General features: G+C 38.5%; 1 protein-coding gene across 7 annotated transcripts in view; it reads left to right on the plus strand.

Moving 5' to 3' along the window:
- The window catches only part of EIPR1 (EARP complex and GARP complex interacting protein 1), a 229,024-nt gene that overhangs the window by 161,257 nt on the left and 51,667 nt on the right, over positions 1-16,100 (plus strand). The window lies entirely within an intron of this gene.

The raw sequence follows: 16,100 nt of genomic DNA on the forward strand, positions 1-16,100 counted from the left end.
CCAACAACTCTAACATGCATTATAAACCTCTAGTAAGTCTATTTAGTTGAGATTTTTAAAGCACTACATGATTTAAGATACATGCTGTCCCAGAAAACCTGAGAAGTTTGTGCTTCTAGGCTGCTAAAACATATTTGATATGCCTGTTTATATTGGATTCTTTATATTGGATTCACTGGTAGCTTGGCTCAAATTGAAGCAGAGCTTTGGTTTATCATTCCTCCAGGACTATAATGTCAGCTACTGACACCATCTCAAATATTTTCTGTTTCAGGAACGTGCTTTTTCAGAGCAGTGTTTGGTGCTATGAAAGGGCACTTCCCAGTGGCAGCTTCTGCTGGCTGAGAAATTAGTAACCTGGAGATGCTCATAAGTCTTGCCTGCTTTGCTCAGAGGTAGCAAACACTCAAGCAAAATTACACACAATAATACTCCCTGCAGACACACCTAGGAAGGCACTGGAATTTCCTAAACCTGCAGCAAAAATGTAGCTTACTTAAACATGTCTTGCTTATCTAACTCTTCTTTATCTGGTTGTTCCCATAATCTGGCCTACAGGTGTTTTCTCCTCTCTCTCCCACTGCTCCCCCCAACAATTTACCTAATACCCTGGAGTGTAAAGAAAGGCAGGTGTGTAGTCTCACTACAGATACTTTATCCATGAGGTCATTTGTGTAATAATCTTGGGGTGATGTGGTTGTCTAGCAGTGCTTTATATTCTATCTACATTTGGAAGTATTCCAGAATCTGTAGTCCTCCTTTTTGAACATGTTACCTCTTCCAGATTTTGGGCATCTTGCATTATTTTGACCCATAGTTTTCTAAGCTGTTTATTTTCAGCTGGGGCTATTTTTGTTGTTGTTGTTGTTGTTGTTGTTGTTGTTTAAAAATATTTTGAACCATAAAAATGGTGGAGGTGAAGAATGCTAACACTTGAGTCAATACAACTGCTTACAGTTAAAAGAGAGTGATTTTCACTTAGATCAGAAGGATTGTGGACTTCATTTATCTGATTTTCTAGGGGTTTCTGACAGCATTTTCTGTAATAGCCATTTTGATTTGTATATATGTGTCATAAACTCTAAATTACATTGGAAAATATTTAAATTATATGTATTTAAATCTATGCAACCAAATGTAACAGGATTTGATAAGAACTTAATATTAAGTAGATGGCTGGCCCAGGAAGACCGTTTTCACATGGTGATGATGAGAATTGAATATTGGCTATTGGTATTGAATATTAGGATAGAGGATAAATATAGAGTCCATATAAAGACTCTTTATTCAATTAAAAATGTGCAGCTACACCTTTGTAACTGCAAGTCATTTGTCTGCATCAGTGTGTATGTTTTTCTGAGGAAAGTGCTGAGCTGTAAATAAAATCTTTATGGGATTATTTTCAAATTAATTGACTAGAGCTCATGGAAAGAAACTTTGTTTATTTTATGGATTCAGAGGCAATTTATTTAAAATAATCTTTTTATAAGTGGGCCAGTAGATCATAGTAAACCACAAGAGAAATATTAGTTTGCTTGCTTCTTCTTTTATCCTGGAAGACATGTGTGACTCACTGTCTTTGGTAAATGAATTTAAGTTTTTTTTCCAGGTAGTTTGCAGATTGCCAAAGGCAAAAAAGGGTATTTGATAAGACATCCATTCCATCTGGGTTTGGGTTTTTTTGTTGTTTTTTTTTTGTTTGTTTGGGTTTTTTTGGGTTTTTTTTCTGTTTTGGGGGTTTGGTTTTTTTGGGGGGGGAGGGTTTTGGGTTTTTTTGGGGTTTTTTTTTGAAGTGTGTTGGGAAAAAGTTTGAAGTAAAAAATGATGGAAAAAAAATTGACACAGAAGTAAGGAAAACCTGAATGATGTAGTGAAACTGGGTAGACAACATTTTCTTTAGAGGTGGTAGAAGGTACCAAAACAAGTCTTTTTCATCCAGTGCTTGCTGAGCCATTGTGTAAGTAAATGGAGGATATGAACACAGGGTTTTTAAAGATTGTCCATCAATAAATTTTGGAATTGTTTAGCAGGTGTCTGAAAACAAACATTTTCTTTTGATTTCAGAAGTACCTTTCGTGTTGAATGAAACAATATTTGCTTCCTGAAGTGGTTAAAAAATTGAAAAATACCCAGTTGATTTGAGACCATTTTGTTTTTCAGTTTTCAACTAACTAAAAGAATTCACTATTCACCTGTTTTTTACAGACTATTAGTTTCTTGGTGGATGCAAGTTGTAAAGGTATCCACGGATTTACAGAGTTATTCTGGACATATTTACATGTCCACACATAAACCTATAAAAATAGCATTTGAGATAGCTGCAGCAATAAAAGAAAAAAAAATCTAGCCTTTATTTACCATTACAGGTTCCTTTAATAATACCAACTGTATCAAACTGAAGGAGGCAATGGCAAGAATGGCTGAGCCTATGCTTGCCTTCATTGCCTTACTTCAGTGTCATCTGTTTTAGAGAAGCTGAGATATTAAGACCATTACATTTTTCCAGTTTTCCTTCTTAGCACTAAGGAGCTTTCACGTGCAGCAGCATCCCTAGATTCCTTTCACATTCTGTGAGGTAGCAAATAACATGGATAGCTTGTATTTTGACTTGGGAACTGGTTTTTCTCATCTTCTAAGTCAGCATCGGCAAGTGATGTGAAGGTGGGAGGATTTTAGAGCAATGGCAATGCCAGCACAAGGAACATCAGTCAGTGTGGAACTTGTGATGGGACGATTGCAGAACACTTGTAATTCAAGGTTTCAGTAGCCTAAAATGCAAGTCTGTGGAGAACATACTTTTAGAAGTCCTCCAGGAGGGAAAATGACAGCAAGGATTTTAGGATTCTGGCAGAAGATAGCCTGTGCTGAGAGGGTAGAGGGAGTAGAATTTTTATCAGGAGTATTTGTTCTATCAAAGAAAGCTGAATAAACAGAGTAGATACAAGTTTCTGTGGAAGTGGAGAGTTGTGGAATTGGAGAGCTGTGGATTTGATGAGATAGCTGAGGCTGGCACAGGGCACTCCCTGTAAATCCACATCTGTAGAGCTTGATGGTTCCCCTGACCCTGGCAGGAGCTCAGAACTTGCATCACTTTTCAGGATTTTTCTTGCAGCAGCTAGGTTGAGCATGTGAGAACATGAGCTCAGTGCTTCAGACAACGTTCACAAGTCTGACTTGACACAAGAAAGTACCTGCCCATGTATTTAGATCATGCTGGAGTTAAGGAGATTTGGATCCAGGTTTAAAATTAATCACATACTTAGACCGGTTGCTAAAGAGGAATTAACTTAAGTGTTTGCTGAATTGGGGCCCAGAAGCAGTAAAAAGGTTCTTTTAGTGTGGTGTGGTTTTTTTTGGGGTTTTTTTTTGTTTGTTGTTTTTTTTTTTTTTTTTTTTTGGTTTTCTTTTTTCCTTTAGAATTGACTATTCTTGCAGGGTGTGTAGCCACCATTCATAATTACGAGAGAAGGGGCAGTTCAGGAGCCAAACCACACACCTTCAGCCCCTGGCATCAAACACCAAACTGAAACACTGAAAAGAGCAAGGGGGTGGCTCACTCTTCCCTAACCCCTGACTATACCATTAGGGTGGTAATATTATTTGAACCTAATGCATCACAAGGAAACAGTTTCATTGTTATCCAGTGGAGCCCCATCACAATGCTGTGGTGACTGAGGCTGTAATGAGGAGCTCTAAGATTTCAATGGCAAAAGGGATTCTTTGCTAGTCCATGTCCTCACGATGAAATCATTACGATGAAGTCAGAGATATGAAGTTATTATAGGAAAACTATTTCAGAGCAAGTCTATAAGGACCTTTCTGACAGTGTCATTATGAAGCCATTACAATGTAAGGTTATGATGGTAAAATGGTTTCAGTGAAACCCTATTATAGTTTAAAAACAGGCTAAATGGTGTCAGTGAAAGACATTCTGCCTTCTAAAACCTAAAGTTAAGCAGACCTCTATTTCTAAACAAAAACATGTGATTCTGACTTCCATTTTCTCTGGTAAGGGTAGCTGTGACATATCTCAAAAACGAATTAAAATTCCACTACCACTCCCAATCCTAGGATTTTGAGTGACATCTAAAACTGACTGTCAAAGTAAATAGTATATTTCAAAACTGAGTAAAAATCCCCCTACCTAAGACTGGCATCTCATCAGTAAAGATGGCTACTCTTTGTCTGGTTGAAAATCTAGTCCATTCTAATCATCTGCTATATCACTGGTGGTGAAATGGAATAAAATGCACATTTAAAAATTAGTCTGTGTTTTCCACCTCACTATGAGATAATTAGAATAGTTCCACAGAGGAACATGCCTCAGAACTTTTCTTGTAAGTTCTGCTTGTTTTCAGTGAGTAACTACATATTAGATTTTCAAATAGTTCAGTTGGGGACGGTCTGATGTTCTGACAAGGACTTAGATGTAAGACTCCATGGAACTTGTGGTATGTAAGTGTCCACTGGCCTTTTAGGAGGGAATGTTCTGGGCCACAAGAACATACAGTGTATCCCTAAGGTGAAGAACTTTTTTATTGAAATGAAAGATTTCTGGAAAATGTTCCAAGTTTATGTTTATGTACAGTGGGGGAAAAAAAAGAAGCCTTGTCAAAAGAGGGAAAAATATGTATTTTATGTATAATATGTAAGATTTACATGTGCTGGACTATTGCTTCAAAACCAGTTACTTAGATGGGAGCTTTCTTTTCGCTCCTCACTCAATATGTGTGCAAAGTGATCAGGCAAACTGTCATAGAGGTCCATTATTTTTATTACCAAACCATACTTATCAGGTATGAATCCCTGTGAGGATTCATACACCCTGTGTATGTATATTCACCATACTCTGTGTACATGTGTCTTTCTAAGAGAGCTTGAAGCATAATCATTTGGGTTTTATGCATGTCTGTCTTTGGAGACTGCCACTGCACACATTTTTTGTTAGAAGGGCTCTTTAGCTCCAGAGGAATCCCATTCCTTTGCAAAAACTGTGGTTGAAAGCAAAGGCTTGAACAAGAGGTTTCCTCTTCAAAAGTAATCTCAGTGGTTTATAGCAATCTGCACTTTTTGCATCTCCTTTGCAGAGGCTTTTAATGGATGCTCACTTCTTTTTTTGAACACATGCCTTTTCTATACAGTGACAGCAACAGAGTTAGATTAGCAAATGAAAAATGAGCTCTATATTTCCCATTTCAGATAAACTAGAAATTATGGATTTCTAAAATTATTTTGATATTAAAAGCTACAACTCAGCTATCAGTTCATCATTGAAATAAAAATCATCATATATGACAAAGTATACATTTTTTCTTCTGGAACATTGTAAACCAGGAATAAATAAGGTCTCCAACCTTTGGTAAGGAAAGCTATGCAATAATTTAGAAACATGAAATATCCCAAGAACAGGTGTCTCAGATTCTGCTGTGCTGATTGTTTTCAACTTCCTAATAAGTTCAAAACCTGTTTGATATCCTTTGAACAATATGATCAACCTCTGTTATCTGTGGTAATGAGGAGGTTATTCTGTAGACTGGTATAAATTGGATATTATAGGTGCTGTGGAGCATATGGCAGAGAGAGTCCTCTATGTGTAATGCCAGCTGAGGTCTGCCATTGATAGACTTGAGCTTGAAGTGATGTTTTTTTCTGGATTCAGTGACTCCTGTTGATTAATTGGATGCCCATACCACAGTCCCAGTGAGGTAGGTGCTGGGAGGGTGTCCTGCCCCAGGCACTGCTCAGCACAGACACTGCTTCTGGACATTCATGTCATGGAGCATCCAAGATAATTGGAAAGGCAAAACACATCAAAACATGGGGCTGATGCACTGATCGCCTCTTCAGGTCATGCTGTTATCAACACATCATAGTCCTTGCCTGAAAGAAGATGCCTGAGACCTATAAAGATGTTTTTCAGACACTTTGCTCTCCTCATCCTCTATGGCCAGTAGCCTTACAGAAGTAGGACTCACCAAGGGAGTGAAACCTTGGTTTCAATTTTAGCTCAGATGCAAGAATTCATATCCCATATCTCTTTCTGTCTCTGAAGATTGCCAAGTAACACAGTGCTGTACCTGTGAGGTCTCTCCATGCACTTGCGCTGGGCTACTGCAGTGGGTTTGCAGCTGGCAGGACAAGAGGGAAGGTGGAAATCAGGCCTAGGCAAAATCTGCCTGTAGACTGTAGATGATGGAAATGCATCATCAGCTGTTTCTTCGTACTTCTGTGGACAGTCAGTATATCACTACCTTCCTTTTCTTTCCTATATCCAGTTCATGGGCTAATGGCAAAAATTATTATTCTTTTACATTATGGTATTCTTTTTTACTATTGCAGAGTCATCCATCCCTCCTTGCCCTCTTCTGCTTCCATGGTGATTTACCTTTGTTTAATCAGCAAATTTGATGATCACTGTTCTCATTTTTTCCTCTAAAAGCCATTAATGAAGGTAATAAATAGGATCTGTCTCACTAAATATGTTTATACTTAAAAAGTCTGTCATCTCTCTCTTTTTGGCTTGGTAGCATCCCTTTCAAATGAACCTGAAGAAAATGCAGATGAAGTAAAATCACTGTGTTAACCAACATTATAGACTTCACAACCATCCATGCATACATACTTCAATTTGAAGAACAATTTCCCATGTGATACTAAAATCCATATATGTTAGATGATTGCTTTGCTCAAAAACAAGAACATTGGAGCTATTTTGAGACAATAGTTGACTCAATTCCAGTTATGATTACTTTTCTATCCATTTCTTTGTGATTTAATGGAATATTGTCTTGATACCATATTTGACCATTGTAATTTGACTAATATTTTCTATGACAAGTAGGACATATATAACTAATGATTACTTTGTAAAGATTTGCTAGGGGTGAGATGGGCAGAGATTGCTATATAATGTAAAGAATTCACTGAAAAATTTCATAAGGAAATAATAATAACTCTATGGGTCAGTTCTTAAAACATCTGATATAATTTAGTACAGCAATAATTTACAGCAATATCTCTTCAAATGCTGAGTACCATAATCACACATTACTAGAAGAGAATTACAGAATGGTTTGTGTTGAAGGGATCTTAAGTTCCAACCACTCTGCCATGGGCAGGGACACCTTTCACTAGACCAGGCTGTTCATAGACACATCCTACCTGGCCTTGAACACTTCCAGAGATGGGGCAGCCACAACTTCTCTGGGCAGCCTGTTCCAATGTCTCACCAGCCCCTGAGTAAAGAATTTTGTTCCAATATCTAATTTATACCTACTCTCTTTCAATTTGAAGCTATTCCCCTTGTTCTATCCCTACCTGCCCTTGTAAAAAGTCTCTCTCCATCTTTCTTGTAGGCCACTTATCTGACAGAATTCAGACGTTCCAGGTTTCCAAAGTCTTGCTTCTTTGCTATTTTTTTTCCCATAACTATTGTTACTTAGAAATAACTTCAGAGAGTGTGTTATCTCCTTGTCTCTCTAACACATGTGGTGGATATGCTTTCCTGTGTATCCTGCAGTTCTGGATTTGTTGATCTTTCCTTGGTGGACCACAGATTACTTCCAACTTAGACACTTGTGTTTCTGTCAGGACATGCAGAGCAATGGTGACCATCCCCATCTTTTTGTAACACATACTGTGAGGATGAAGTAGTACACTGAAGGGTTTGGAGGTGTGCTGAGTCTCCACAGTTTAGGGATGTGCTTTAAACATATATAGAGAGTTTAAAGACTTAGTTAATGGAAATTGGGCATTAGCAATTCTCTTTGTATTCTTCTTACTTGCTTTGCTATGATATTAGCACATGAAGATCTTGTTCAATAACAAAGTGTATTCAAATCTGCCATTTATGGCTCTTCTGTAGTAGATTTGTTTTCTTTCCATTCTCAAGTAGCAGCAAGTTAAGAGTAAAAAAAAAGAGGAAGATTGTAGCTTGCAGTAGATACATGGGGAGAATCTAAGCTTTACAAACATGAAAAGGACCAGCCAATTAGCTGTTGGTTAATATAAAGTCAAATTCTTTGTTGAACACAAGCATCACAAGACTAGAGTAAGCAGCCATCATTGTGTTAATGCTATCAAATAGCTTTTGGGGAAGAGAAAGAGCATACACTGGATTCTCAGAGCCACAATCATATGTCACACACATGATACACATCAGTAATTATACACAAAATTCACATCATACTCCTCTTCTTCAAGTCACATCCTGATCTCATGCATATCAAATGTTACCCCACATATTTTAATGACCATATTGCAGTCTAATAGAGTGATTTTAAATGCATTTGCAAATTACATTAGCAAGGGGAGGAAAAAGTCCTTGCTTTCTATACAAGTTATTTGTGCTTTTGGTACGGCAATGATTCAGAAACACACCTCTTATACTAAGTTTACACTAAAAATAATTTTTTAAATATATAAACATTTCCCTTGATACATCACAGTAGTGTACAGTATTCTTTAGCTAATTCTTCTCTGAATACTACACTGTCTGTGTAGAGGACGGATGGATTATAGGGATGTTTCAGAAAGTCCTTACTTCATAGTACAGTTCTATATGGGTATTTTCTTTTCTGACTTCCCAAGTCCTTTTCTCTTCCCAAAGGATGAAAAGTGTGTCCTTTAGAAAACCAGGGCAGTAAATACCCTGTTGCAGAACTGAGCTCTGTACAAATTCTTTGAAAGAAGCCGTAGCATAGAAAATACTGACTGCGCTGGCTTAACAGAATCTCAGAGAGGATCAGGTTGGAAGGGACCACAATGGGTCATCTGGTCCAACCTCCCTGCTCAAGAGGGAAGTAAGGATTTAAAGAGCAGAGTTTCCTGTCTCAAACATGGTTAAGGCCACAGAAGATGTCTCACTCTGAGCTCTCTGGAATAGCAGAAACAGCTAGAATTTCTTTCCACTTTTCCACATTCCTGAAGTAAAACATGAAATGTCAATGGCAACTACTTGCAGCTTTGTTCTCCTGTTATTCTAGCTCTTCTTGAAAAATCTAAAAAATCTAATCTCTGTGGATGTTATTTAGAAGTCAAAAGTAAAGAATTATGGAAACCAGAGAGATATTTCTCACCCCTACATTTGAATTTTTCTTTTTCAAACTGCTCTGATTTATTTCTATCGTTTCTTCCTCATCTCTTTTTACAATCTGAAGTATCTTATTTTATTTAAAACATCCTATGTAAGACTTCACATATGGTAATCTTTCTGTTGCCCTACACTCTTTTACATACTCTAACTTTTCTTTCTTGGGATGACCAGTACATCCCAAGGGTCCAGTCATCAAAATGTGGGTGCACCACTTATCAGCACCATGGCTTTATGATGTTTCCATTTCTTGCTACACTTTTCCAATTAATTCCCTTTTTAATAGCAGCTTCTTCATTTGATTACTCCAGGCTGTCAGAGAACTGTCCTAATTTCTTTTTATAAAATGCAATATTTCACTGAGGAACTTGTTGCTACAGCATAGTACAAATACCACAAATTTACATGGATTAAAGAAATAATTAAAGAAATTCATGACAGAAAAATTGGTCATTGGCTATTAAATAACAGAAGGAATGTTGCTGGTTCAGGAGTTTCAGGCATTACAGTGTCAGGAGATAGGAGAGTATGGTGGGCCATTATAGTGGACCATTATCTTTCTTTCCATGCCTCTTTCTAAACTTGCTATTGGTCTCAGTTAGGCAGAATTTTGTGCAAGGTGGACCTGGCTTAGATAGGCCATTTTTATGCCATGTTCTTAAGCAACAGTAGTTAATATGTAGACCTTTAACATATGACTGCTGGTTTTCCCATGATGATGATGATTTTGCAGTTGTCAGTGTTGCAGTTCAGCTGACAACCCATTCACTGAAGACTGGAGACCTTTCAAAACCCTCTGCTATAGGGTTAGTGAACCTATCTCATCCTGAAGATTTGTCACTATCAGTGATCTTACACAGGTCATTTGCAAATATATTGAGCAAGGCAGGCTCCATTGTAGCTCTCCAGGAGACTGCCTTACTGAAATTCCTGCACTGTGACTTTCCTTTTATTCTTGATTATTTCCCCCTGTCATTTAAAGAATAATTTGTATATGTAAGTTGTGTGGCAGTTTAGTTTCTTTAAGAGACTCTGCAAATTGATGTCTTCAGGCCCTTTTGTATAATCTTGCTTTAACTACTCATTGCTCCTTCAATCAACTTTAACTGGTTTGTGAGAAATTACTCCCAGTACAAAAATCAATTAGACACTACCTGTTGCATTTGAACATGTGTCCTAATTCTGTGCTTTCTGCTTGGTGTAACCACTTTACCGATCATGAAAATTTGTATGTGTAGTTTCCACTTCCTCTGAGATCTCTGAAAAAAATTCACATCATGTTTCAGTACCAGAGCTAATTCAGATTTCAAATTACAGCTCAGTACCCAGATTTTGAAGAAGGTGTAAATGAGTATAGTCTGGGCTGGCTCTTCTATACCGCCCTCTGCTGACCCTTAGCCTTGAAGTGGTTTTTTAGCATATTCACCCTACAGAGAAGGGCTGAAGGATGGAAAACTTTTCTATAATGAACAGCAATAAAAATAATTCATTTAACTAGTCTGTTATGGTCTTGTCTTCTTTTACATTGCCCTGATACTTCGGTGATGACTGAGTGACCATTGGCAAGGATACTGTGTTGGGAAAAACATGCTCTTTATGCCTTTAACTGTTGCATATTTTCCATTTTCCTTATTTTCTTATTGGCAGAAAGATTCAATTTTCAGCAGGCTGTCTTCTCACTGCCCCTCTGTGACAGTATATGTGGGATTGAGGGAAAAAGTATTTATCAATCTTTTTGCTTTCTAATGTGCCTTCACAATGAGGTCTTAAAACAGTCCCCTTTGCCATTTACATGCATTTTGTCCTTTAGCTGCTTAATTTTTTAAACTTCATTGGACTTCTTTGTTTCTATGCAATTCCCTATCTAATCTCGATACCATTAGACCCATGGTGGTCATTTTTTCTTTTTCACTCTTATATGGATGCTGAAATTCACCCTGGTATTATAGAATATATCTGGCAGTGATTCCCTAAACTGAACTGCATGCCTTCCCAGGACTACCCTAAGGTTAGTTTCTTTTGTTGTAACAAACATAAGGCAGAATTTGAGTCGATGGCAGTGTTTGGTCAGGTGGCTGCTGCAATATTTGCATCAGAGACTGAGGACAACAAATGATGTCTGGGCTGGTTCATTACACTGGGTACAGAGGGACTGACTCTATAGCGGTGTGCAGTTGTTCTGGTCATCCTTGGAGGATGGTCCAATAATGGTTGTTTTAACAGCTGCAAGCGACTTATTCCCTCACTGTGTAGATATTCTTCAGCAGTCACCATGCCAGCCCTGCATGTGATGTAACACATGCTGCATGATGAATACTGAAACCACATTTGGAAGCTGTGCCTACTTGAAGAGCTTTAAGCTATTCATCCTTGCTGTAGAAATATGTTTTTTTGTTCTTAGAGTCCACAAACCTGGGGCTCTGGCTGTGGCCATTGAAGAAACATAGTTCCTTACTACTACAGAACTATAACAGTTTTTAACCTTTTGAAATGTAGATGATATTGTGACTTTTACTCAAAAATCTGTTACTGGATTGCCCCGTCTTGGATTATTCTCTGGCACACAAAAGGCAGGGCCTTTTATGGGACTGCATTTTCTGGATCAGGGGACATCTCTTATGGGTAATTGGATATCACTTAATAAGAATCATGGCAAATGCAATATTGTAACACCCTCTGCTCCATCCTTCTGACCTTACTTACATCATGCATATTTATTCTTTCTTCTGATACAAATATTAACCTCCTGTCTTGGAGGATCTTGAGTGGATCATATATTCATCCACTACCTGGGAAAACAGAGAGAGAGGAAAAAGACTGATGCAGGAGAGAGGGGCTTTTAGTATTCTGTAGCTGAGCTGTCTGATGTAATATGTTAGAGAATATAGGTGCCAGTAATGTGCAAAGAGCTTGAAAAATGACCAGACAATGCCAAGCCCACAGTGCCTGTTGTCAGGAGGGCTAACAGTGTAATAAATCAACCTGTCTTGTGTCAAGGGTCATGAAGTGCAATGTTCAAAGCTGTTTGGCTAGCCTGATCCAGACAGGCATATGCTATTCATTTCTGAGCTGTTGGTGCTATTACTAGAGCCTTCCTAAAGCAGTGTCTGCCCTATGCTGCTCTGGGCTTTAAGTCAAGGTTCCAAAGGAGAAAGTATCTGGGAGAAGAGAATGAGTGCTGTTTAGTTTCAGGTCTTATGCTTCTCCTGTAGTAATTTTTACTAGACACTGCTGAGAAGAGTACAGAAAATGGCTTGTCAGATGAGTTCTTCCCTTGCCTTTTGTGTAGGACAGTGGTGCTTAACCTGTTCCTGTTGGATGAGCCATACAGGCCCACAGTGGCAGATGGTAACAGTCACTGTCTTTCTCTGTTCACTTGAGCACACACTTACAGAAAATGAACAGAACATGTCCCACTTTGAGTGAGTGGATATCAAGCAAAATACAACTAAATGATCCACTACAATCCCATCTACTGCACCTTTTGGTGACTGTGTTTCTTCGTTGTAGATCTCATTCCTGCTGTGCTTTTCACCTTCATTCTGTCATGTTTAGGTGGGCTGGAGGGAGGACAATCTGCTTCTAGCCCTGCTGAGATAGGAGGACCATCTTTCCATCTGTCATCTCCTACCCCAGTGTTTGTAGGGCTGGATAGGTACAGGCAAGCTGCAGTAGGCATTTCAGGCCAGTCTGAAACTTCCTATATTCAGTAGTTTTAATTAGGCTCACTAGATGGGAATATGCAGGGAGAAAGGTTAAGGCAGCAAATCAGGCTAATTACAGGCTGGAAGTCCCAGGAGTTCAGGTCAAGTGATCTTCCATGGCCCTAATCTCTGAGAAAGAAGCTGTTAATGCTGTGCTGTCTCTGCCAGTGCTGCAGGGCTGCTGGTTTTCAGGCCAGACACGTGGTGACTTCCCAAAGGACCATTCTGCCCTGGGTACCCACAAGGCAGGTCAAGTTACAAACCTGGGTAAGCTGGGTCACAAATTAGTATTTCCCCTTAGTGCTTTTGTGTGGTGATGGCAGTAGGTCCTTGGTCTCTGCTAGAGCACTCACAGATCCACAATCTATTAATCCATCCATCAGGGGCTCATCAGACTCCTACACTGCACCCAACCTTTCTCTCATGTACAGCTGGGGTCCTGAAACATCCACCTGTCAGAAGCAAATTGATGTGAATATGAATGACGTGCAGCAAAAAAGGCTGGCACACGTTTCATATAGCAAGTAATTTTGCAACCTGAAACAAATTTCAGCAGGAAAGGTTTGACTAGGAATTTAATTAATTTGCTTCTAGAATTTTTCTCAAAGATTTGTAAACTCTGATGTTTGAAAGTTAATTTTATTCAGAGGAACAGCTATGGTTATAATGTAAGTCTTAATTGTACATGGGGTTTTTAATAATTTCACACATCCTATGAGGACTTTATTTCCACTGAGCATTTGAACAGTTCCTGTTTTTGAGAAAATTACTATGCCCATCTAGCCCCCCAAACTCACTGGTTATGTTCTTCTCAGATTAGGGAAAGTGTCACTGATTTCTGTTTTTCTTGACATACCCAAATCCTGGGAAGGACTTTTACAAATCAAGATCAAAAGTTGTTAAAGTATTGGACTGGAAGTAGTGCTGGTATCTCATACTCAGGGCACTCTGCAACGAAGTCAGTCCTTTTCCACATCTGCAGAGACCATGATAATGCCTGATGCCTTTGTAAATGGCTTTGAGAAACTATAAGAAGTCATTTGTATAAATAAGCAAGTCAAGTCCTTATTGGCAGAGCCTAACTGGAGTATCAAGATGCAAGACAAAAGACAAAAAGCAGATTTGATCACTTCATGCCCATAAGTACATATCTAGAATTATTAATTTTTCAAACTCTGATTCCAAAGATACTGTCAATGTTAAATGCTTGTGAAAAAATCTGTGTATTTCAATAGGAAACTTTGCAATGACAAAGCATTAGAACTGGCAATATTTCTGTCTCTGAAGTGTTTTAGGCAATGCAATAATAAAAATACAACATCAGAGTGTAAAACTAGACCAAGGCAACAAATAGTGAAGACAGAGGGCAGAAGGGACCATTTAATGTAAAAGAAAAATATATTCTTCTACTGTAGCAGTTAATTCAGTGCTCCTAATAGCAGTGTTGAACTGTGTTATCATGCTAGACTTAGTGAGCAAGAGTGCCGTCGCACAGTCTGAAACAGAAAGATATGAATTAGAAGGGGTTGAGAAAATAAAAGGAAAGGAAATGTCCAAAGAGTGACAGACTGTTTCTTCCAGTGAGCTAATCAAGAAGATATTTTGCAGGTTTTTTTTTCCTTCCAGTGCTTACTACAGAAAGGACCTTAAAAATCATACAGTTCCTGCCATGGTAGGGGCACCTTTCACTAGACCAGGTTGCTCGAAGTCCCATCAAATCTCCTTGGGTGGGACATCCACAGCTTCTCTGAACAACCAGTCCTAATGCCTCACCACCCTTGGTATGAAAAGCGAGGGCGTCAATATTTGATATGTGTATGTTTGGCACCAGAGCTGTCTTGCAAGTCCCAAGGATCCATGACCAATTTATTGCCCCCTCTGGCATGTTAGAAAATGCTTACAGTTCTGTGCACAAAGTGGGTAACTGATGGTTTGGAATCAAAATAGCCATTGAAATCCACGAATACTAAAAATCAGACTGTTTTGGAAGATGGCATAATGTTGGGTATCAGACATGTGCTTTGCTGCTGCAGCACAACAGCTAGCAACAACAAAGGTGTGCAAGTTTCCACTTGAATAATTCTGCTTGTGCAGCTGTGTTGCAGGATTAACCCCATGTATCCTGATACTAATGGATTTACTCCCATCATGTAGTAAGAGTAAGATTTGTATATAGGGAAAATATATCTACTACAGCCAATTTGCACTCGATGGGTAAGAAATTATCTCCAATAAAAAGGATTCTGCCTGTTGATTCATCTCCTATCAGGCTGCTGTTAATTTCATAGAATCAAATTGATTTTTGTTTATTTCTATACACATGTATGAAATAAACCTTAAAATCCAGTAAATGCTTGCTGTATCATTAATTTAGATTTGAACTTTTTTTTTTTTTTTTTTTTTAACAAAAGAAAGTGCACACTTAACCTGGTACAAAATGATATATAAATGTTGCAGGGGAAGAGAACTTTTAATTTCCAGAACATTCTGGACTATTACTAAGGCTAGAATAATAATCCAGTATTTAGAATAGACCCAATATGGCTATAAGGTTTGTGGATTTTTTTTAACTTAAATTGTTGTAAAGTAGATAATTTAATGTGCAATAACTGCAATAATTAATGTTCTTATTAATTTTGTGATTGTTTTATTTAAATATTGATTGCAATTTGTTTTAGTTTGCTTTTCATGTCCCTTATCCTTTCAAGATTAGGAGCTGAGTAATGAGAATAACTGGGGATCAGTGCAGACTGCTGGTGTTAATGCACCCTGTTATAACATTGGCAATGTTTTTCCAGCTTGTAAGAACCGGTTGATCCAGTTGACTGTGGCTAATGCATAGCAGAACTATGTATTTGGTGGCCATCAGCAGGGGTGTGAGTGTGGCATGCATGTAAAGATAAAGTATTTTTCTATGCCTCAGCAATATTTGCTTTACCAAATAATTGTGATATGTTTATCCAAGCAGCCTGTTGCTGTGCTTTGTGTGGCACACCCTAAATGCCAATTATTTACATAATTTAATATGATATATGGATATCCTTGTTACTGAGCCATTTACAATAAAGTGATCACCTACATGCTTTCTACCCAACTTACGGAAGAAGCAGGATGGGGCTTATTGGATTTTCCTGCCCTTCTGTCCCACAGGGAGAGCAGCTCAGCTGCCTATGGGGAGCCGAGGCAGTGTGAGGGTGGAAGGGCCATCTGTACATCCCTGTGTGAAGGGCGTGCACTGCCTGGGGAGGCCTGGAATGGCTCTGCCATTCAAACTGTGACTGCCTCCACCTCTGTCTGCTCCACAG

Source organism: Taeniopygia guttata, chromosome 3 (genome assembly GCF_048771995.1).
Source record: "Taeniopygia guttata chromosome 3, bTaeGut7.mat, whole genome shotgun sequence".
Lineage (NCBI taxonomy): Eukaryota > Metazoa > Chordata > Aves > Passeriformes > Estrildidae > Taeniopygia > Taeniopygia guttata.